The sequence below is a fragment of the Gorilla gorilla genome, chromosome 9, assembly GCF_029281585.2.
Source record: "Gorilla gorilla gorilla isolate KB3781 chromosome 9, NHGRI_mGorGor1-v2.1_pri, whole genome shotgun sequence".
NCBI lineage: Eukaryota > Metazoa > Chordata > Mammalia > Primates > Hominidae > Gorilla > Gorilla gorilla.
In genome coordinates this window covers 28446296-28469028 of record NC_073233.2, presented here as the reverse complement: position 1 = coordinate 28469028, position 22733 = coordinate 28446296, and the positions used below count along the sequence as shown (strand labels likewise).

At 36.0% G+C, this 22733-nt stretch overlaps 1 long non-coding RNA gene across 3 annotated transcripts in view; it reads right to left on the bottom strand.

Annotated features, from left to right (window-relative positions):
• The window catches only part of LOC109028778 (uncharacterized), a 323598-nt gene that overhangs the window by 24814 nt on the left and 276051 nt on the right, over positions 1 to 22733 (bottom strand). For 2 of the 3 annotated variants that reach the window (XR_010135450.1, XR_010135452.1), the window contains one exon: positions 12985 to 13137. The exons of the other annotated variant lie outside the window; for it this stretch is intronic. This is a non-coding gene — a long non-coding RNA (uncharacterized lncRNA). Of the gene's footprint in view, positions 1 to 12984; positions 13138 to 22733 lie in introns of those variants that run through there. 3 annotated transcript variants of the gene reach the window in all.

Sequence of the window (22733 nt, the reverse complement as noted above, 5' to 3'; positions counted from 1 at the left end):
TTTCCGGTAAGTCCTTTCTGGTGTAAAGACACATGTCTTTCTGGATTGAGTGCTCTTACTTCTACAAAATCTACTTTCTGTTCATGAGGCATGTCTTTTCTGGTGAATTCACTTTCGGGCCACAGGTTTAGTTTAATATTTTTTTCAATCTACGTGCCTGCATTAAGATTTCTGTGAACACTTGATTTCTTTGGATTTGGTTTGGAATTTTTTGTTGTGTGTTTCTAAAAAATCTTCTGATTGCAAGGAAGGTTAAGAAGAAAAGAGAATAATTTTGTATGAGAAAAAACCTTGGGTAGAAAATTTTTGTCCTAAAGTAAAATGACTGGTTATTTAAGAAGGAGGAAGTACAGGACAGAGCAGAGAGTCCAAGAATATCATAAATATTGTGAGTTTTGGTAAGGTTTGTGAAGGGGGGATTTATAAAAAGAATTTTGTGTGTGATCAAATTGGTTATAATTTAAAAAATTATAATAATTTTTAAAGAAGAGTCAATATTGAAAAAAAGACATACAAAACTAAAAATTCGGTTCCCTATGTAGGAACAACAAAGTATTGATTTATGCTTAGAATAGTTGCAATTGGTTTTGATTTTTGATTCTGAAATCTGTTTCTTTAACAGCCACCTTCTTTTTTTGTTTTTGAGGCAGAGTCTCACTCTGTTGCCCAGGCCGGAGTGCAGTAGCGCCATTTCGGCTCATTGCAACCTCTGCCTCCTGGGTTTAAGAGATTCTCCTGCTTCAGCCTCCCAAGTAGCTGGGATTACAGGCACATGCCACCATGCATGGCTAATTTTTGTTGTTTTTTTTTTTAGTAGAGATGGGTTTTTGCCATGTTTGCCAGGCTGGTCTTGAATGCCTGACCACAGGTGATCCGCCTGCCTCAGCCTCTTAAAGTGCTGGGATTACAGGCATGAGCCACCACGCCCGGCCACCAGCCATCTTCTAAACTACAGACAGTTTCTATTTCTGCTGCATTTCTTGCTGAGATATATTTAATTTTACTACTTTCAGATTTGAAATGCTGTCTTTTTTATTCAGAATGGCCATTTCATTTCTCCAGGTAAAATTATTTTTTTAAACTTCTCATATTTATATGTCAGAATTCAACCTTTCCTGTATCTTCCGCATGAGATTTGCAGGTCATGTATCATCTTTGCCTTCGGCTCTCCTTTCTTCCCTTATAAAGCTATATCCTTTTGCTAGGCTAGGCTGCCCACTCTTTCTTTTAACATTTTTGTCATCCCCTTTAACTTTTTTTCTCCTCAGTTTTAACTCTGAGTTTGTTGCCTGACATTGAAATATTTTTCTCAAAGACTTAGAAAAGCAAAGTTTTTCTCTAGTGTAACTTGATTCTGTGCTCTTGGGTTTTCTTGATGTGTCTGAATTGTTCCATGTAACCAGGAAACTTCCCATACTGTTAGTAAAATCCATGTATTCCCCTGCTCAATGTACAAGTTTTCTTGTTTACATTCCTCTGTAATACAATGTACTCATAATCCTGAACACATTCTTTCTGTGTCTGATTAAATTTAATTACCCTTCCATCAAGATTGATTTCCAGGTTATCTAAATGGGTTTCCCGAGAAGCAATCATGCTGCAGAACATTTTTCTTTAACTTTTTGGCAACTAACCTAAAATACAAAGATTTTTTGGGAGGCCGAGGAGGGCAGATCACGAGGTCAGGAGTTTGAGACCAGCCTGGCCAATATGGTGAAACCCCATCTCTGCTAAAAATACAAAAATTAGCTGGGTGTGGTGGTGCACACCTGTAGTCCCAGCTACTCAGGAGGCTGAGGTAGAAGAATTGCTTGAACTCAAGAGGCAGAGGTTGCAGTGAGCCAAGACCATGCCACTGCACTCCAGCCTGGGCGATAGAGCAAGACTCCATCTCAAGAAACAACAACAACAACAACAACAAAAAGATTTTAAATTCTATTAAGAGAATTTCCTGTGTTATCTTTTTTTTTTTCCTCCTTAGAGACAGGGTCTTGTTCTATTGCCCAGCGGGAGTGCAGTGGTGCAATCATAGTTCACTGCAGCCTCAAAATCCTGAGCTCAAGTGATTCTCCCACCTCAGCCTCCTGAGTAGCTGGGACTACAGGCATGTGCCACCATACTTGGATAATTTTTAACGAAAAAAGTTTTTAGAAACAGGGTCTTAGAGTTGCCCAGGCTAGTCCCTAATGCTTGGCCTTAAGCAATCCTCGTGTCTTGGCCTCCCAGAGTGCTGGGAATTTATAGGCAGGAGCCACTGCACCTGGCCCTGTGTTGACTTTATTAGGGTGTTTTTCTTTACTTGGGAAAATTGACCTTTTAAAAAGGTTAAGGATTTTATATTCATTTAATTTTCTGTATTGCTTTTGAAGATCTCTGATTATCATTCTGGTTAAATGGATGACTATTATTTTACAGGCACCTTTAATTCTGTTTTTATCAAGTGTTTTGTACTTTTTGACATCTTTGACAGGTTTCCCCAGGATCAAAATCCTAAATTAAGGCTTTTTTGACACCTACAACTAACTTTGCAATTTTACAGTTGGGCTTCTGTAGAGCCTCAAAGAATATATCTCTCATCTCACAGATATATTAAATGATAAGGCTTATTTGGCAAATTGTATGAAAAGCATTGTCAAATGATGTGATACTAGATCTTCTTTCAGTTATATTTATTGGTGTATTCTTGGTATAACTATTTAAAAATTATATAAATTTGTAAAAATTTGATATGTTATGCCATAATTTTGGTTTTCTGAAATATTTTCCAAAGTTTTATTTTAATGGATATGTTATGAATTTAAGTATTCAAAAGCATATATAAAATTTATAAAAGTGCGATGGTACTAATTTGATGCTGTCAGTCATGATTCTGGTTGATATTTTAAAATGCTGCATGTAATAACTACATTTCCTTGTCAACTTTGAATTTTCATCAGACTTTTAACCATGGTTATTTTAAGTTTTTGTCATCCACAGTTATTGTTTTAAAATTATTCTCTAATAGCATATGTAATCAGCTACAGCTCAAAATTGCTTTTCAAGAAAAGGTCTCTAAGAAGTACTCTGGAACACAGACTTCTGATAACTTTAAGATCAATGGACTGAACAAAAATTTCCAGAATTCCAAAGAAGAAATGTATGAGTTTATAGAAGTGATCATCAAGATCAGGCAAAGTAAAAATTTAGTTACATGAAATTAAGTAATTGACAAAGCTAATGTTTTTATGATTTTTATGTAAAACAATGATTGATTATTCACTTAAATATTTTCAAGATTTTTAAAAAAGTTATCTCTTAAGCTTTACAACATAGTTTACAACACTTTGGTAAAGTATACTTTTGTGAAAAAAAAAGGAAGTATTTACTTTTTCTCTGTAATAGTCAGGGTTCTTTAGAGGGACAGGACTAAGAGGATGGATGCATATATATGAGAGGGAGATTTTTAAGCAGTATTGACTCACATGATCACAAGGTGAAGTCCCACAATAGACTGTCTGAAAGCTGAGGGGCAAGGAAGCCAGTCTGAGTCCCAAAACCTCAATTTTCCCTGCTCAATTCCTCCAAAAATTGAAAAATATTCATAATATTTTTAATGATAATGTAGTTACTTGCATAAGTTCAACAAAAATCTGCTCTCTCTTTATAGAAGGATAGAATTGAAAACAGTGGTTACATTACCAAGGCTTTGACTGAAGTATCGTATTTGAGGATGTGCATGAAACAACTGGCTTCAATGGTTCCTAGCATCACAGTGAATGATTAGAAACTGTCACTTCCTGGCAGGCCCGGAAAACTGTCACTTCCTAGCAGGCACGGAAAACTAAAGAATGTAAGTGAAATCTAAAGTCTGCCCTGGTTTGACTTCCTTCCCTCAAGAGGTATTAAAATCTGAGACTCCTATGTGATGAATGCAGAGTGAAAATATTATTTTGAAGAAAAAATGAACTATTATATACTTGTTATTAGATTGTAGCCTTATTCATGGGTTTCAAGTTCTTCTTATTTACCCGTAGACTAGACTAGATCCTGAATCCTAATTTCATCCAATATTTGGCTACAACTCTCCAGCTAGTAACAAAAAACTGCTCTGATCCTAAAGCCCTGTAAGTTGAAACTAGATACATTTTAAAGAACAAGCCTTGTGCCTGATGTATGGTCACCACAAGATCATCAAACTGAATATCATGACTAGAGATATTCAAACTGAAAACTAGGAGAAGTTGATGTTTTCATGCTGTAGACAGTTTTTCCCAAGATATTGGAACAAGTCTTCATATCACAATGAGATTATTACCTACCTTAATGCTACTCTAACCTCCCTATTTCACATGGTAAGATAATGGTGTAAAGTTTAACAATCAACAGATTCTGCTGGCAACTTAACAGAACCTAAACATTCTTTAGTATCCATTGGTTAAATAAGAAAATGTCTTTGCTATTGCTAATACTACATGCTGTACCTGGTAAAATTCCTCTGGAAAATTGAGAGTCATTTGCATAAAATAAGAAAACAGACCATATTCTTACTATGGGTCTTACCTAATTCCCTGTGGTCATTTGATTTATTCGATTGGTTACTTTTAAGTTTAGGTTCATGGCTCAAAATCATTATGCAAACTTGAATTGTCATATTACCATTTATTTTACCTTTCTAAATTTTTGTATCTGTTACTTATTAAATTTCTATGGAAGTACTAACTCCTAACAAAATCATGTTGGCCCAGCACTTTAAGATAACAAAAGACTACAGAGCAGACAAAATTGAACATAATAGTGAACTCCACGCAGACATAGCTTGAGAGCCACTCCCTAAAGGACTAAAGGGTTGACCCTGGATCCTAGTCTCCAGTCAATCCCTTTCAATATGAGATGAGACCAGCCCCTTGGACAAGTCCATCATGGCACCAAGAGACATCAAAAACTAACTATAGGATGATTGATTAGTGATGCTTTTGAAATAAGATCTTGATCAAAAGGGGAACTGTGAAAATTGTCAGAGTCAAAATGGAGTCACTAATGTTAAACCAAACAAACAAAAAACAAACAATGCTGACAAATAGTGAAATAGAGCTGGGGAAGGCTATGAAGAGAGGGCTCTCACACTTGTGCGCCTGATAACAAAAGCTATCACAAAAGACTGCAAAAACTACAGTCTTGCACAAAAATCATTGCAACTTTACACAAAAAGTACTTCTGCAAGGATATCTGCACAGCAACTGCCTTTCCACCCTCAGACTGGCATCATGCTAGTTATTGAACTTTGTAGCCAATGATAATTATTTCAAAACAATTATGTAATCTTCCTCATTTTTTTCTTTAAAAATATTTGTCTTCCCCTACCTCCCTGAATATGTATGTAGTTTACTATGGTACACATATGCTAATTGCAGTACTTTCGTCCCAAGTAAACATCATTTTCTTTTAGAGAGTCTGTCTCTGTTGGCTATTTAGGCTGGCACATATGTCATAGTGACCTTCCTAACAGTTTGTTGGAATCTCTTAGTAGATTTTGTGAGGTCTTTGAGCACAGAAAATGGGTCTTGTTCATTTTTGTATCTCCACCACTGAATACTTAGTAGGTGCTCACAATATGTACATTGAATAAAAAAGTAAATTAATAAATAATGAACCAATAAAGGAAACAAATAAATGCCAGCTTATAAAAATAAAATGGTTAAAAAATAAAATTATTTAAATCTTTGAGTAGTAAAAGGTAGATTAAATCTACTTCTTTTCTAGAAATAGAAAGATGAGCAATTTTTTACTTCTTCCTTTAAAAACTTATACACTTGAGCGTCAGTAGACTCAAACAATTAATTCATCTTGTAAGGGTGCCTGCAAAGTAATTTTGGTTAAATATAAAAGTAAAGATATATTGTGTTCGGTTTTTTTTTGACGGAGTCTCGCTCTGTCACCAAACTGAGTGCAGTGGCTCTATCTCGACTCACTGCAACCTCCGCCTTCCAGGTTCAAGTGATTCTCCTGCCTCAGCCTCCCAAGCAGCTGGGACTACAGGCACACACCACCACACCCAGCTAATTTTTTTGTGTTTTTAGTAGAGACGAGGTTTCACCATGTTGGCCAGGATGGTCTCAATTTGACCTCCTGATCTGCCTGCCTTAGCCTCCCAAAGTGCTGGGATTACAGATGTGAGCCACCACTCCTGGCCATCGTTTGTTATTCTAAACAACCAGGCAGAATGAACAGAGGCTTGGGGAAAGTGAATAAATGAGGGATGAGGATATCTGAGCAAATACTATTCCAGGCAGATGAATTGCCAGTTTGCAGACCCTGAAGTCTTTTAAGAAACCATGGCTAGCACAGAGTGAGTTGGGGAGAATACAAGGAGAGGCTCTCAGAAACCAAACTCAGTAACAACTTCGTATTTTACCCTGAGTGAGATAGGAAGACTTTGAGGAGGTTGAGTAGAGGAACATGATAATATGGCTACTGTGAGTGACATCAGGGTATAGGCACAAGAATGGAAGTCAGAAATCTTCCCTTTAGGGTATATAGAGAATTTTCAGTGGGAGGAGATACATAGCAGGTAAAAAAAGACCATCTCAGGAAATGACAAACATGGGGAACTGCAACATTAATGTGACAGAGGCTGGGGACTGAATGGCCCCTTTTTTCACTCTAGATTAGGCCATTAGAGGCCATCTCTTTTAGGAGATGACATTTTAGCTTGGATCTGAAGATGAAAAAAATTCAGTTATACAAATATGTAGGGTCAGAGAATCTTGGCCAAAGGAATAACAAGGGTGAGATTGCCCAAACAGCTCCTCCCACAGTGTTTAATGAATTTCCATTTAACACTAAACCATCAAGGGCCTTTTATTGTGGTTCAAATTTGGGAAGTGTGGGACATAGTTGAAATGCACACTCTTTAGAGATATGCTAATTTTACTTTAATTCTCAATTTTTCCCTGATCAGGGGTATCACTTATGATCAATTGCCAAATCTCTCTGAGTTTCACTTTCTTTACTTGAAAATGGGGATATTAAAACCTACCAGACAGTGCCATTGTGAGGATTAAGTGAGATAATGTACATAAAGCAGCTAGCACATTTTCTGATTTATAAGTTGTATTCAATAAATATTATTCCCTTCTTAAAATGAAGAAAAGAGAAAATATCATCATAGTTGAATTTTTAAAAAGATTTTTTTCTTTGTATTAGGCAATGCTAATATGGGAAATTGCTTTTCCCCACTTCTCAGTGTCTTGTTTCGCACACAGATGGGATTCTGTCCACTCTCTGTCAGAGGATGTGAGTTTGCAGTTGAGGGTCTTAATTAGAAAGCTTGAGTTGGCCGTCTTCATTTAGCCCGACCCTCCTTGCAATTTTTTTTTTTTTTGAGATGGAGTCTTGCTCTGTTGCCCAGGCTGGAGTGCAGTGGTGCAATCTTGGCTCACTGCAAGCTCTGCCTCCTGAGTTCACACCATTCTCCTGACTCAGCCTCCCAAGTAGCTGGAACTACAGGAGCCTGCCACCATGCCTGGCTAATTTTTTTGCCTGGCTAATTTTTTGTATTTTTTAGTAGAGACAGGGTTTCACCGCATTAGCCAGGATGGTCTTGATCTCCTGACCTCATGATCCGCCCACCTTGTCCTCCCAAAGTGCTGGGATTACAGGCATGAGCCAGCACGCCCAGCCCCTCCTTGTATTAACAGTTCACTTTTATATAATGCCTGGCCTATGGTAGATGAGTATTTGTTAAGGTGAAGAGGAAATATCCCTAGGCACAAGCTGATGAAATGCAGGGTGTGTGGAGGCCACAGCACATGCGGAATAAGTGCTGACTGCCTGCAACGAACTTCATTAACACAAAATGTTAAGCTTAGTGATTCATAAATTTAAATGCAAATATTGAATAAATGGTTTTGAAAGATTTTTTTGGTTATTTTACCCTAAAACTTATTTTAGATATTTTGATAGTATGACTCTTTGTCTACCCAGTCACTCTAGTGCTGAAGAAATGTAACTTTTGCTTTCTATAATTCAATATAATTTTATTTCAAGGCCTTATTCTTAAGAAAGTGTCAAAAAAAAAGCCAAAATACAACAAATTTAGTTTAAAGATCTCATTTGGCTTTATTCGCAATTGTAGAATTGGGCAACACTTCATTCTATAAAATAGAATGAGTGTTCAGAGAAGTTGAGTAGAAGGGTGGCTTTGTAGACAGAGAAGGGCTAAAGAAGGCAGAAGCAGAGAATGAAAAGCTCATTAGTCATTTCAAAGCTATTTTTCTTTAAAATCTGGTCTGTTGGGGCTTAGTGCAGGAGTTTAGTCCAAAACAATAGTTTCCTATAATTTTTACCTAACAACAGGAACAAAAATGTCAACCTATTTAAGGTTCTGCCACTTTTCCCCAGGATGGCGGCTAAATTCCTTAGCCCATGTTGCAGGGCATAGTGATGTCTGGTTCCTGACTGTCACCTGACTATGCAGGCATCTTCTGTGACATCAGTTATCTGTGCCAGTCCTGGGTCATCAATCCCTACAGATTGCTGCTGTGCTATCATTTGCTCCAGGTCTGGCTTTCTCCACTGCCTCAAAACTTCTGCCGCGAGTGTGTAAAACCATTGGCTGCACTCCCTGCCTACTCTAAGGCTATGAACAACTGGGGGCTGGATGGATCAAGGAGCTTTATCAAGCATGTATCACATAGTCACTACTACTCTGTTTCTGAGGGCCTCTTCTCAGGAATCTCACCCACTTTCCAGCTCTCTTCAGTTCTCTCTGAGTTATTCTACCTAGTCATTTACATTTCAGAGGCTACAAACTGAATTAGGCATTCTACTGGGTCATCTCATCCCTGCAGTAGTAAAGACAAGACGCCCGGTTGCTCTAATTAGGAGAAGTGGTTAGGTGAGGGGAAACATCTTGAAAAAACTTTGGTTAACAATTCAAAATATTACTCTGCCTCACTTGTACAGCAAAGCAATTTTTCATGGCCATCACTTACATAAAATATGCAATTAATGAAATAGCCTTTTATGAAATTTAATCAAAACTGCTCATAGGTGTTGAAACAGAAATATAATCACTCCTTAAGGAATGAGAGGGTCAGTACTTCATCCTGTGTCTCTGGTGTGTCTCCTGAGAGTTTGTCCTCAATGTTCTTTTAAAGGCAATTAAACTTTTGTGAGTGACTCAGACACAATTTAAATATGGCCAATGTCTCATATTCTCAGACAGTTTTGTTTAAATAATACTCTCTATTTAAAAGAAGCACCAAAAGCAAATTGGTTTGTATTTGTTTTGCACTGGTACAATATGGTCCTAGAGATTATGATCATGAAATATTTTACTATATATGATCATGAAATATTTTACTATATATTGTACTAGGCACTGTTTTAACCCAAAACCACAGAAGTCAAATTTAAACTCCTGAAACTAAAAGGAGAAAATATTGGCTTACGTATCTGGAAGTTTAGGTTCAGCTTGATTCTACATAGCATGATTCAGTGACACAAATTATAATATTGGAGTTTTATTTGTTGTCTGTTTCTTTTGTCTTCATCTTTTAGCATTTCTACCTTCTGCATGTGGGTCCCATTCTCAATAAGACTTTCTATGATAGGAAAAAATGCCCAAGCTTATATCCTTGTAGCTTGTGATTCAGAAAACGGACTCTTTTTTTTGTTGTTGTTGTTTTTCACTCTCCAAATGTCAAATATCAGGAAAGGCCTGGACTTCTGTGAGCCATGTGTACACTCTTCGCTCAATCACTGCAACAAGGGAAATGGAATACACTGATTGGCTGTCCTGAATCACATGATCACGAGCTATGATGAAAAGAAGGGTCACTATAATTGACAGCTCCACCAGGACAACATGAACATAGTCATGATTGCTAATAGGAAAAGTAGTGTGCTGCTGTCAGAAGAATGAAGAAAGGCTATAAAAATAAAACAAATCTGCAGTATAAATGGGGGAGGGGTGGGTAGACTGAAGCACTCTGTGTGTTTCTTTCCAAATCTGGATTTGGGGCTATACGCACATTTATGATACTAAGACTGGGGTCCTATAAGACCCAAAGCATCTTGTGAGAAAAGACAATAGCTGCTTCTATATATTCTAAGTAGATTTTTAACTACTAATAACTACTAATTTTTAACTACTAAATATATTTTTAACTACTAATAAAATTTGCCTTATTTTTAAAGAAATTGTGCATTTTCTCATTAAGATATATTTTGTTGTTTTTTCCCTCCCATTTCTTCCACCTTCCTATGTTATCATAAACAAAGGAGCTTTTGTGACTGTTTGCACAGTTGTTTCAACAGCCTACTTAGTAAGCCAGATAAAGTGACAAATACCAGTTTGAGTGGGATTTGATACTCTGTGTAAAATTTATTTCTAAGTTTCTTTAGAAGTAATGCCATTCTAGGTAAAAATCAAACAAACAACAATCCCGCCCCCAAACAAACAAACAAACAAAACCTGGAGCTGAACTGCAGAACCCTTCATAATACATCATATTTGGGTCTCAGAATCAGGTTCTCTTCGTCACTTTGTTTCTCTGTCAGGACAGATGCTTCTGCCAAAGTCAGAATTATCAGTGAGATGGAGAATGAGACTAAATCACATTTACTGTAGCTGTGGATAAAACATCTCCAAATCAGGCAGAAAATGTCAATATCATTGACCTCAAGGGAGATATGTGGTTTTTGTACAGTGTAGAGTTTGGGGGCTCTCCAGCAAAACAACATAACAGCAACAGAGAAGGTTTTTCGTGTGACCGGAATGTAAAGTGCTGTCATCGATCCAGATTTAGAAAGGAATGTAACAGTTCTGAGCCTGTGCAGGAAAAGAGGACTAGACATGAGGCCAAAAATCTGAAATTGTAGCCCTTGTTCTTTCACTGCATCCCTGAGGGTTCTTGTCTACCCACTGGACTTCCTTCTGCATCACTTTCTATTTATTTGATATAAAACTGATGATAGTAGTTCTCATAGAGTCTGGAATACACATTGTTGCTCATTTTATTTATGGCTATAAGGTGCCCATTAATGCTATCATCATCTAACATTTCTTACATGATATGTGTACCTTTCCAAAGACTTTCACTTCAGTTATGTCACTTGATCTTTACAACATCCTAGCCAGGAACCAGGAGAGTATTTGTATTCCAACTTTTAGAAGAAACTGAGATCTGCTGAAGTGAGGTGACTTCTTTACAAGCCCTAGAGTAACATGAAACCATCCAGGACTTAAAACTTCTGCCTCTGTACTCTTGACACAGCTTGTTCCTTTCCTTCCCTAAAGTTCATAGTTACTCTCTTTATATATTTCTTTGCTAGTAAATACTTTCTTAAAAACCTTTAAAGTACAGATTTCCCTTTCTTCCATGGCTTTTGTTTTTCTTTGTAAACAAAACAGTGATCTAATATTTAATGAACACTTAATATATGATGAAATTGGTGCAAAGTACATTATTCCTATTATCTCATTTAATCTGGCTGCAACCTTGTATTTCAGGAACTATTCTTATTCCCATTTTACAGATGAGGTAATTGAACCCTGAAGAGTTTAAGAGGCTTGCTTAAAGGTATACACTGAGAGTCTGAGCTTTTTAAACACTTTGAGATACAGCCTCCATGATCGATGATGGCTTAAAAAAAATGGATGTGGCAGAAATGCCCCAGGAGAGAGTTTCTTCCCTATGCCAGCTTTTTTCTGTATTTTCAAATTGAACAGGAACCAGATATATATATATATATATATAGATAGATAGATAGATGATAGATAGATAGATACATATACATATATATGTAGATATATATATACACATATATACACATATATATGTAGATATATATCTGCTCTAAAAAACTAGATAACTGAGCCAAATTTATCAAGAAACAATTTTCAAACTTTGGACAATAAGTTGCACAGGACTTTGGCCTCTGATAGAAGAAAAGCAAACAAGATTAGGTTTAAAGTTTCACCCTTATTCTGCCTAGAGGCAGTTTTCAAGCCATAGATACAGAAACAAGAGAACCCAAAGAGCACCTAGTAGTCTTAATAAATTGAGAAGATTGAGATAATGTTTGGGGAAACCAAGTTGGTCAGTATTTATTTGCAAGTTTTAAGACAAGAGAAGAGACAACTGCCTATAAAGATAAGGAACTCCAAAGATCTATAGAGAGTTTATCTTGTGTATTTGGTAGTAATTTTCATCTGCACGTGTAACACCATGCAAGGCTGGAGAAGGAACCCCTGGGGATAAGTAAGCTGAGTAATTTCAAGAAGTCAAACAGAGCTAGGAATATTTTGTATAGCCACCAATCAGAGTAGGAAGATCCCATGAATAAGGGCATCAATTAGAGTACTCAGAAGTATATTGCCTTTATAGCAGGAATAAATAAATTTCATATACTACTCTGGATCTGCCCCAATGAAACTTAAAAACAAACCTAAAAAAAAATCAAACTAATTCCAAACAACTTAACAATGTGCCAGAACAAACTTCAACACTATTCAAAAGCATACAAGAAAATCCAGCATATATAACATTCACAAGGTCTGGCATCCAATCAAAATAACTAGGCATTGGCTGGGTACAGTGGCTCATGCCTTATAGTTACTGTGTTTTTATCCTTATCTTCTAGATGAGACAAATGAGAGTCAGACAGTTTATTGGCTTGACTATAGTTACAAAGCTAGTAAGAGAGGTGCTGAAATTGAAATTAGATGATCTGACTTCTGAGTTCAAGCCCTTAACATGACCCTCTACTCTAATGCTGCAGGTTCTTTAATGTATTGATCCAGAGTCCAGTTTTCTCTCATTTGTTTTCCTTTTCTTCCTAACTCTTGTTTAGTACAGCTCAGTCTGTCTTGCCAGTAGAGGAATGATTTATTTCCTGGCTATTTTGTGTCTCACCTGATTTTCCTCTTCATTCAGAGTGAAAGCAGGGGAAAGGAACAGAAGTATGCAATGATTCATCTTTATTCCTTACCTCTCAGCTCTGACAACCAGACTGCATTTGCTGACTTAGCTCCAGGGAAAGCAATTCTTATCCTAAGTGCAGCTTTCCTTCCTGGCTCCGTTGTCAACTTCAAAGACCCAGCTGGCCTCCTCCTGCCCAACACTTTTCCATGGCAGTCACAGACCATGGTTCCTATGAAGAGAATGTCCAAGGCTCAAGTTGTAATTAGGAAGGACATTGTTCCTGAACCCAAGGTTTCTAAGCAACAGATAAAAAGCCAATTAAATGTTATTGGCTGCACGTCCTGTCCTCCAGCCACATGCATGGTGCTTGTTACAGAGGCTCTTGGCTATTTCTCTGCATGTCCATCTGCTAAAATGGCAAAATGCCCTCTTGGTCTATATTTGAATTCTTGCCCATAGCCATGGTTGCCAGGCCACAACAGACGCTTGCAGATCAACAACAGTGTTAGATCTTTTCCAGCTATGCCTCTTGTGGCAGCCACAGACCTTGTAAGACATGGTGTGCACCTGTTGAATGTCATCTGCCAAACAACATGACTGCTTGGGAATGGGATTAGTGGAAAGCAGCTGCCATGAAGACAGGCTGCACCACATGTTAAACTTGGTGTCAAAATCCCCAATACATTTTATAAAAGAACAGGTCTGTGCTAGAAGACATGAGGAAAGTTTAGGATGCAAAGGGTGCCAAGAGATTTTGAAACCTCAGACAAACAAGATCATGGAATAGTGGGTATCTCTGTGAAGTGTTCCCAACATGAGCAACTTGCTGGAAGCAAAATCTAATAAGGTTGAGAGAAGTCTGTGTAATGAACTCACAGGCTTTCATAATAGAAAAGAAAAGTAGAGGATCCAAAATTTCAGCTTTATGGCTCAAAACTATAAGAAATGTTTTCTCACAGGCTTAGATCTGGGCATTTGAAGCTCAGACAAGTGTACTTATGTACATTTCTTGTAAGTTTCCTTTTTATATGATAAGCTATAGAGGAGATTTAAATGGGGTGCAGAGAATATAGCATCCTGGGATACTTTCATTCTCATAAACCAAGGATAAGATAAGGAAAAAAAAAGGATGAGAGTTTACAATAAAAATTTGATAATTCAGTAATACTTTGATAACAGCAAGACAAATATTTATTAAGAACACTATAGGTAGACATATTTAAAGGGTGTAATTTGGGGAGATATTGTAGCATTATATTGATTTGGGACATTTCATATTTTTTATTCATCTTTCCTAACAAGAAGAGAAAATGTATCAACAGCTTTTTGTATCAACATTTTTGAGCATCAGCCACATTCTGGATATTACATACGCACATCCACATTTACCCCTCACACCAACTCTATGAGATATCATTACTTACATTAATAATATATTATTATTAATTAATATATGATGGCCGTTACTAATTCCAATAACCTAAAGCCATTTTGTGATGTCATTTAACATTTTTGACACCTAGGTACTTAAACTCTAAACCTGGAAATCAAGAGACTTACTTGGTATATGTGGAGTGTCAGGCAGATTTAGAGCATATTTATTTTACAATTCTGTTCTAGTAAAGATAAACATTGTGTAGGCTTCTGAGTAAAAGAGTTTTAGATTTTATATATTTAAATGCAGGTTGAACTGTAGGCTTAATATTGACAGGTATTGCTTCTACCTTGCTTTCTGCTATAGCCCTAGTGCCTGGCACAGGAACCAGACATGATTTGCTAAATGAATAAAGAAGAAATGGTGGTGATCAGAGCAATATTGGCAATCCCTCTACACACCAATTTATTTGTTGTAAAATTAATATTCTACACACACACACACACACACACACTTTGCCCCTGGAAAAGGTGCCAAAGATAGATTAATTAGAAAGCTGAGATGAAAACAGTCCAGATCTCAGAAAATAAATATGATCTGTGGCAGTAGGGATGGAGAACAAAAACTTATGGCATAGCATCTTCTGAAGACTTGAAAATATTTGTTTGCCCAGGAAGTGTGTGCTGTAAGGGCAGATGTGAGAGAGGAGGGGCAGTATAGGGTGATTCTAAGGTATTCAGTAGATTTCTGGGGAGAGAGGATAATGCCTTGAGAATATCATGAAATATCTTGAAATTTTTTGAAAAAGTAATACTAAGCTCATAACTCAGTCTCAGGTCTGGAAGGCTCAGACAACCATCAAGGGTGTAGATGACTGCTAGAACCACTTGGTCTTCTTATTGTCTCTGTTATTAAAGACAGTGGCTTCCTAAATAGGCTAACAGATTGTGACTAGGGGCTTTTCAGTTTTTTTTAAAGCTAAGATTGATGGAAAACCAAATTAAATGATAAATGCCACAAGAGATCTTGTTTCTGCAGACTGGTGACATTTATTTCCTGCACACTTTGGTATTGCATTAAAGTTCTTATTAATTTTTGTTTTCATTACTGACTTTTAAATGATAACATTCCAGATGACATTTTACAATAAGAAAGTTTTTTGCCATCTGAAAGTATAACTAATTAACCAGCATATTTCACGTTATCTACATAGTGCCTTCCTAGTTATATACATTTTCTCAATATTTAATAAAGCTGTTTGAATAAAAGAGCTTTATTTCTAATAAGACTTTTAATTGAGCTGTGATAGATGTGTCCTTTCAGGTTTTTCTTTTATTTACTCACATTGCTTTGCAACCTCCACCTTAATAGTCACCAGGACCCCAAAAGACTTGACTCCTTCACTACAAGTATTAGGTTGTAAAAATAGAAAAAAAAGTGGTTGCAAATTACTCTTTCTCATTAGAAAGAAAAATGTACCCCTATGATTAAATTGGCTAGAGATGACAGATTCTAAGGTTATGCCTATCTCTGTACCTGGACTAAACTAAGTGTCCCACTACTATGCTGAGTTCATTCTGTCTTCTGTGTCTTTTTCATGGCACTCTCTATATCTGGATTCTTAGTAGTTCATGAGCACTGAGTTCAGTTCCTAGAACCATTACGAAACTTTCCATGCTCATTACAAACCAGGAGATATTATTTGTTCATTCATCATTTATCAAGCCAGTGAACAATATTTACAATTCAATATACTAAGGATAGGAATAGAGGTTTGGAAACGTGCTATGAAAATACAGCAGAGGTTCATCTTCTTCCTCCTGGTTACCATTTTTACTATTTTTGTTATATCTTTCTTGTCACATCTCTTCAGTTGAATTTAACTTTTGTAAAACCGACTCTGTTTTCATGAAAGAAAACGTGTACTACTTTCCACCCCATCACTCTAACTATTCCTGCTATGCTTTTTCTGTCATGGTTAATCATTGTTGAAGTAAGGTTAACTATTGGTTAAGAACTGCAGTGACTGAAGGCTAGATAGTAAAGTTAGAATGAAAGAAAAGAAAAGAAAAGAAATGAATCTGTTACTCTGGCTAGGATTTAGGGCCTAAGGCACTAGATGACTTTGGTCACTTATTTTCTTAAGAAAAAAGATGGAATTTAATTCTTATTAAGGATAACAGAAAGCACCCACTAAGCACCCACCTACATGCACACACACACACACACACACACACATTGAGTAACAAAGATGGTTTGGGCCTTATAAAATGAAGGGACATAAATTCCATATGGATTTCCAGACATCTCTTCCTAGTGTATTATATTAGCTAAATCTTGATGCTTCACTTCTCAATTTTCCTTAAGAAAAAGGGGATCAATGTAGCCCATCTTGACATACAATAAGGACATAAGAGACAGGATCAGAATGACCATGCTAGAAACCTTTTGACAACGTTTGTTTTGCATGCTCACTTTCTTCAATAAGATCACCTTCTTTCCAAAAACAAATTTAGCCACTGATAAAATAATGCTAGAATAAATGAGAACATTTGTAGTAATGGTGCTGCTATGGAACAATTTTTTTGAGGTGCAGAATCAAGAACTCCTTATTCTGAGGCCACATGTGGTTATTTTGCCAAAAGTTTTGTTTAAGGAAGGTGTGAAGACCTGGGTTGCAAAGGGCCATAATAAAATCATTTTCACTGATGATCAGAGGTATATAGATGTGAAAAGTCCTTTTAGGAAGGTCGTTTGTAACAAGTCAGCCATAGTGCACTGATGTCAGTCAAACACTTCAGTATTGGGCCAGCCATGAAATTTAAATGATGCATAAAATTTGCTTTAGAAGCAACAGAGAATACATATTATTACTTTGACATATAGCAGATGGAATGTTAAGCAGAGGGCTTTGCAAGATTTTATATATGTGAGTACCTCTTGCTGTGAATAAAGCAAAAAGGGTAGCATAAGGTGGAAATGGCTCATTTACAGAAACATGAAAGATCTCTGCTAAGCGAAGGGAGTAATATCATGAAATGTTCTACCCAATAATGATGGACTACTGAAAGACCAAGAAAATAGTGGAATATCATAAATAAATGTAATCTGCAAGTTTGGGATGAAAATTCTAGAATTTAAAGTGTGCCCAAGAATAGGAAAGATTGAAAATCACTATATTAATATTCATGAGGAGATTTTTGGGGTGAAAACATTAACTTGGGGCAGGAAAATATGAACATATAAGACTTAAGGTAATGGGTTATATTTCTTTGAGGCATCTTATTGTTACCACATTCCATGGCCACCGGCACTTTTGCCAATAAGTAATTCTGATCATAAGAAAGCCAGATTAGAAATGGTATGGCAAGCTCATTAATTTATCAAAGAAAAATCCATTGAGTCCCTAAATATGAGGACATAAGACATGACACAACCTTATATATTTTCGTGTCCTGTGGAAAATACAGGCAAAGAAATGCAGAGTGCTCTGTTATAAATAATGTACTAAGGGGTAACTCCAAGACTATGGAATGACACAGGAAGGTGCTTAACAATACTGGTGGCATAGTAGATGTCTTGGAAGGCTCCTAGAGGAGAGAAATTTAAAAGGAAACCAACTATAAGAAATTATACGAGAACAATTGAAGGTTTGAGTACAGTGCTGAGGTGTCTTGCTGAGGAATAAAATATTTCAGACAGGCGAAGTTGTTTTAGCATCTTTCCAGATATGTAATCATTAATATGGTCACCTTGCTGTACAATAGGTATCTTGAACTTATTCCTACTATCTAATTTTGTATCTGTTTACCAACATCTCTTCAATCCCCAGTAATGGAATTGCTAGATCATATGGTAATTCTATTTGTAGTTTTTTCAGGAACCTCCAACTGTCTTCCATAGTGGATGTACTAATATACATTACCATCAACAGTGTGCAAGGGTTCCTTTTTCTTTTGTCTTTTTGGTGATAGCTATTCTAACAGGAGTGAGGTGATATCTATTTGTGGTCCTAATTTGCATTTCTCTGATAATTAGTAATGTTAAACATTTTTTCATATACCTGTTAGCCACCTGTATGTCTTCTTTTGAGAAATGTTGATTGAGGTTCTTTGTCCATTTTTAAATTGGATATGTTTCTTACTATTGAGTTGCTTCAGTTCCTTGTATTTTGTGAATATTAACTGATTATCAGATGTACAGTTTGCAAATATTTTCTCCCATTCTTAAGGTTTTCTCTTTACTCTGCTGATTGTTGCATTTTCTGTGCAGAAGCTTTTAAATTTGATGTGATTACATGTTTCTATTTTTGCCTTTCTTGCCTGTACTTTTGATATCATATCCAAAAAAATTATTGCCTGACCAGTGTTATAGAGTATTTCCCCCATGTTTTCTCCTAGTTTCATAATATCAGGTTTTATGTTTATGTTTTTAATTCATTTTGAGTTGATTTTTGTATATGGTTTGAGATAAGAATCCAATTTCATTTTTATGGATGTAGATATTTAGTTTTCCCAACACAATTAAAGAGACTATCCTGTCTCCATTGTGTTTTCTTGACAACTTTGTCAAAAATTAGTTGACCATAAAAAGAAATAATCAACAGAGTAAATGCACAACATTTAGAATGGGAGAAAATATTTGCAAGCTATGCATTCAACAAAGGACTAATATTATTTGTTAAATTTACAAGGAACTCAATAAGATAAAAAACAATAAAAAGTCAAAAAAGGACATGAAGAGATTATTCTCAGAATAAGAGATAGAAGTGGTCAGCAAACACATGAGAAAATGTTTATCATCACTAATCATCAGAGAAATCAAATCAAAGCCATAATGAGATAACATGTTACACCAGTCAGAATGGCTGTTATTAAAAAGTCAAAAATAACAAATGTTGATGCATATGCAGAGAAAAAAGAATGCTTATACACTGTTGGTGGGAATGTTAATTACTACAACCTCTATGGAAAACAGTATGGAAACTTCCCAAAGAACTAAAGATATAGCTACCATTTAACCTAGAAATCTCACTACTGGGTATCTACCCAAAGGAAAAGAAATCATTATATAAAAAGACACCCGCCCTCATATGTTTATCACAGCACTAGTCACAGTAGCAAAGCAATGAAATTAACCTAAGTGCCCATCAACACATGACTGATAAAGAAAATGTGGTATATATACATCATGAAATACTACACAGCCATAAAAAGAATGAAATACTGTCTTTTGGAGCAACATGGATGGAGCTGGAAGTCATTGTCCAAAATAAAATAACTCAGAAATAGAAAATCAAATATTATATACTGTCACTATTAAGTGGGAGCTAAACAATGGGAACACATGGACATAAAGATGGAAATAATAGACACTGGAGAATCCAGTGGGGGAAGTGTATGGAGAGTGAGTGTTGAATAATTACCTATTGGGTACAATGTTCATTATTTAGGTGATAGGTACACTAGAAACCTAAACCTCACTATTATTCAATATATCCATGTAACAAACCTGCACATGTATCTCCTGAATCTATAATAACAATTTAAAAAGAGAATCATTTGGCTGTAAATGTGTGTATTTATTTCTGGACTCTTTATAGTGTTCCATTGTCTTTATGCCAGTACCATATTCTTTGCATTACCATATCTTTCTAACTTATTTTGAAGGCAGGTACTGCTATTCCTCCAGCTTTATTCTTTTTGCTTAATATTGCTTTGGCTATTCTGAGTCTTTTGTGGTTCCGTACAAATTTAAGATTGTTTTTCAATTTCTGTGAAGCATATCTCTTGTATTTTAATAGAAATTACATTAAATCTGTAAATCTCTTTGGGTATTCTTGGCATTTTAACTATATTAATTTTTCCAATCTGTAAACATAGAATATCTTTCCATTTACTTGTGACTTCTTTAATTTCTTTTATTAGTATTTTATAGTTTTTAATGTAGAGATCTTTCACTTTCTTGGTTAAATTCATTCCTAAGAATATTATCTTTTAAGAAATCTTTTGCAAATGTTAATGTGTTCTTAATTTCTTTCTCAGATAGTTCACTGTTCATTTATATTAACAAGACAATTTTTTTTATATTGATATTGTCTCCTGCAGCTTTACTGAAATTGTATATTAGTTTTAACTGTTTTTTTGGTAGAGTGTTTTTGGTTTTCTATATATAAGATCATGTCATCTGCAAACATGGTCAATTTCATGTCTTTCCTTTCCAATGTGAATGCCCCACATTTCTTTCTCTTGCTTAATTACTCTGGCTAGGACTTCCAGTGCTATGTTGAATAGAGGTGGTAGGTGTGGGCATTCTTGTTTTTTTCTGGATATCAGAGGAACACTTCTCAGTTTTCTGCCATTGAGTATGATGGTAGCTATGGGTTTGTCATCTATGGCCTTTATTGTGTTGAGGTACATTCCTTCTATACCTAGTTTGTTGAATCTTTTTATCATGAAATAATTTTGAATTTTGTCAAATGCTTTTCTTGCATCTATTGAAATGATCATATGGTTTGTGTCATTTGTTATGTATTACATTTATTTATTTTTGTATATTGAACTACCTTCGTATACTGATACGGTTTGGCTCTGTGTCCCCACCTAAATCTCATGTCAAACTGTAATTCCCAATGTTGGGGGAGGGACCTGTAGGAGGTGATTGGATCATGGAGGCGGATTTCCCCCTTGTTGTTCTCATGATAGTGAGTGAGTTCTCATGAGATCTGGTTGTTTAAAAGTTTGCAGCACTTCCCCCTTCTCTCACTATCTCTCCTGCCACCTTGTGAAGACCAGCTTGCTTCCCTTTTACCTTTCACCATGATTGTAAGTTTCCTGAGGCCCCCCAGCCAGCCATGTCTCCTGTACAACATATAGAATTGTGTCAATTAAACCTCTTTTCTTCATAAATTACCCAGTGCCAGGTAGTTCTTTATAGTAATGCGACAATGGACTAAAACATATACCTAGAAAGAATCCCGCTGGATCATGGTGAATGCTCATTTTAATCACTGTTGAATTTATTTTTTAAACAATTTGTTAAGGATTTTTGAATGTACATTCACCAGGGAGGTTGACCAGGATTACCCTAATCTTAAAACCAGAAAATGACACCAGAAGAAAGGAAAACAGTTCTGGTGTCCTTCTCTGGTTTTAATATGAGGGTAATGCTGGTCTCATAAAATTAGTTTGGAAGTATTCTCTTTTCTGTTTTTTGGAAGTGTGTGAGAATTGGTATTTGTTCCTTAAATGTTTGGTAGAATTTAGCCTTGAAGCCATCTGGTCTTGGGCTTTTCTTTGATGAAAGAAATTTATTACTGGTTACTTAGGCATTACAGGTCTGTTCAAATTTTCGGTTTATGATTCAAACTTGGTAGGTTGTATGTGTCCAGGAATACATCTGTATCTTCTAGGTTATCCAATCTGTTGGTGTATGATAATCTCTCATGATCCTTTGTATTTCTGTGATATCAGTTGTAATATCTCCTCCTTTATTTCTGATTTTGTTTATTATAATCTTCTCAGTTTTTTTATTTAGTTAGTCCAGCTAAAGGTCTGCAAACTTTGTTCGCGAATTCTACAGTTTGTCTGTTCACATTGTTGATAGTTTCTTTTGCTGTGCAGAAGCTCTTTAGTTTAATTAGATCCCATTTGTCATTTTTTGCTTTTGTTGCAATTGCTTTTGGTGTCATTGTCATGAAATTTTTGCATGTTCCTATGTTCAGAATGGCATTACCTAGGTTGCCTTCCAGGATTTTTATGGTTTTGAGTTTTAAATTTAAGTCTTTGATCCATCTTGAGTTGATTTTTATATATGGTGTAAAGAAGGGTTCCAGTTTCAATCATCTCCATATGGCTAGCCAGTTATCCCAGCACTATTTATTGAATAGGAAGTCCTTTCCCCATTCCTTGGTTTTGTGAGCTTTGTCAAAGATCAAGTGGTAGTAGGTGTGTGGCCTTATTCCTTTGCTCTTGATTCTGTTCCATTGGTCTGTTTTTCTGCTTTTGTACCAGTACTATGATGTTTCAGTTACTATGCCCCTGTAGTATAGTTTGAAGTCAGGTAGGGTGATGCCTACAGCTTTGTTCTTTTTACTTAGAGTTGCCTTGAATATTTCAGATAATTTTTGTTTCCATGTAAATTTTAAAACAGTTTTTTCTAGTTATGTGAAGAATATTATTGGTGGCTTGATAGGAATAGCATTGAATCTGTAAATTGTTCTGGGCAACATGGCCGTTTTAATGATATTGATTCTTCCTATCTATGAGCATGGAATCTTTTCCAATTTGAATCTTTTCCAATTTGCATCATCTCTGATTTCCTTGAACAGTGTTTTGCAATTTTCATTGTAGAGATTTTTCACTTCCCTTGTTAGCTGTATTCCTAGGTATTGTATTCTCTTTGTGGCAAATTGTAAATGGGAATGCATTACTGATTTGCCTCTTAGCTAG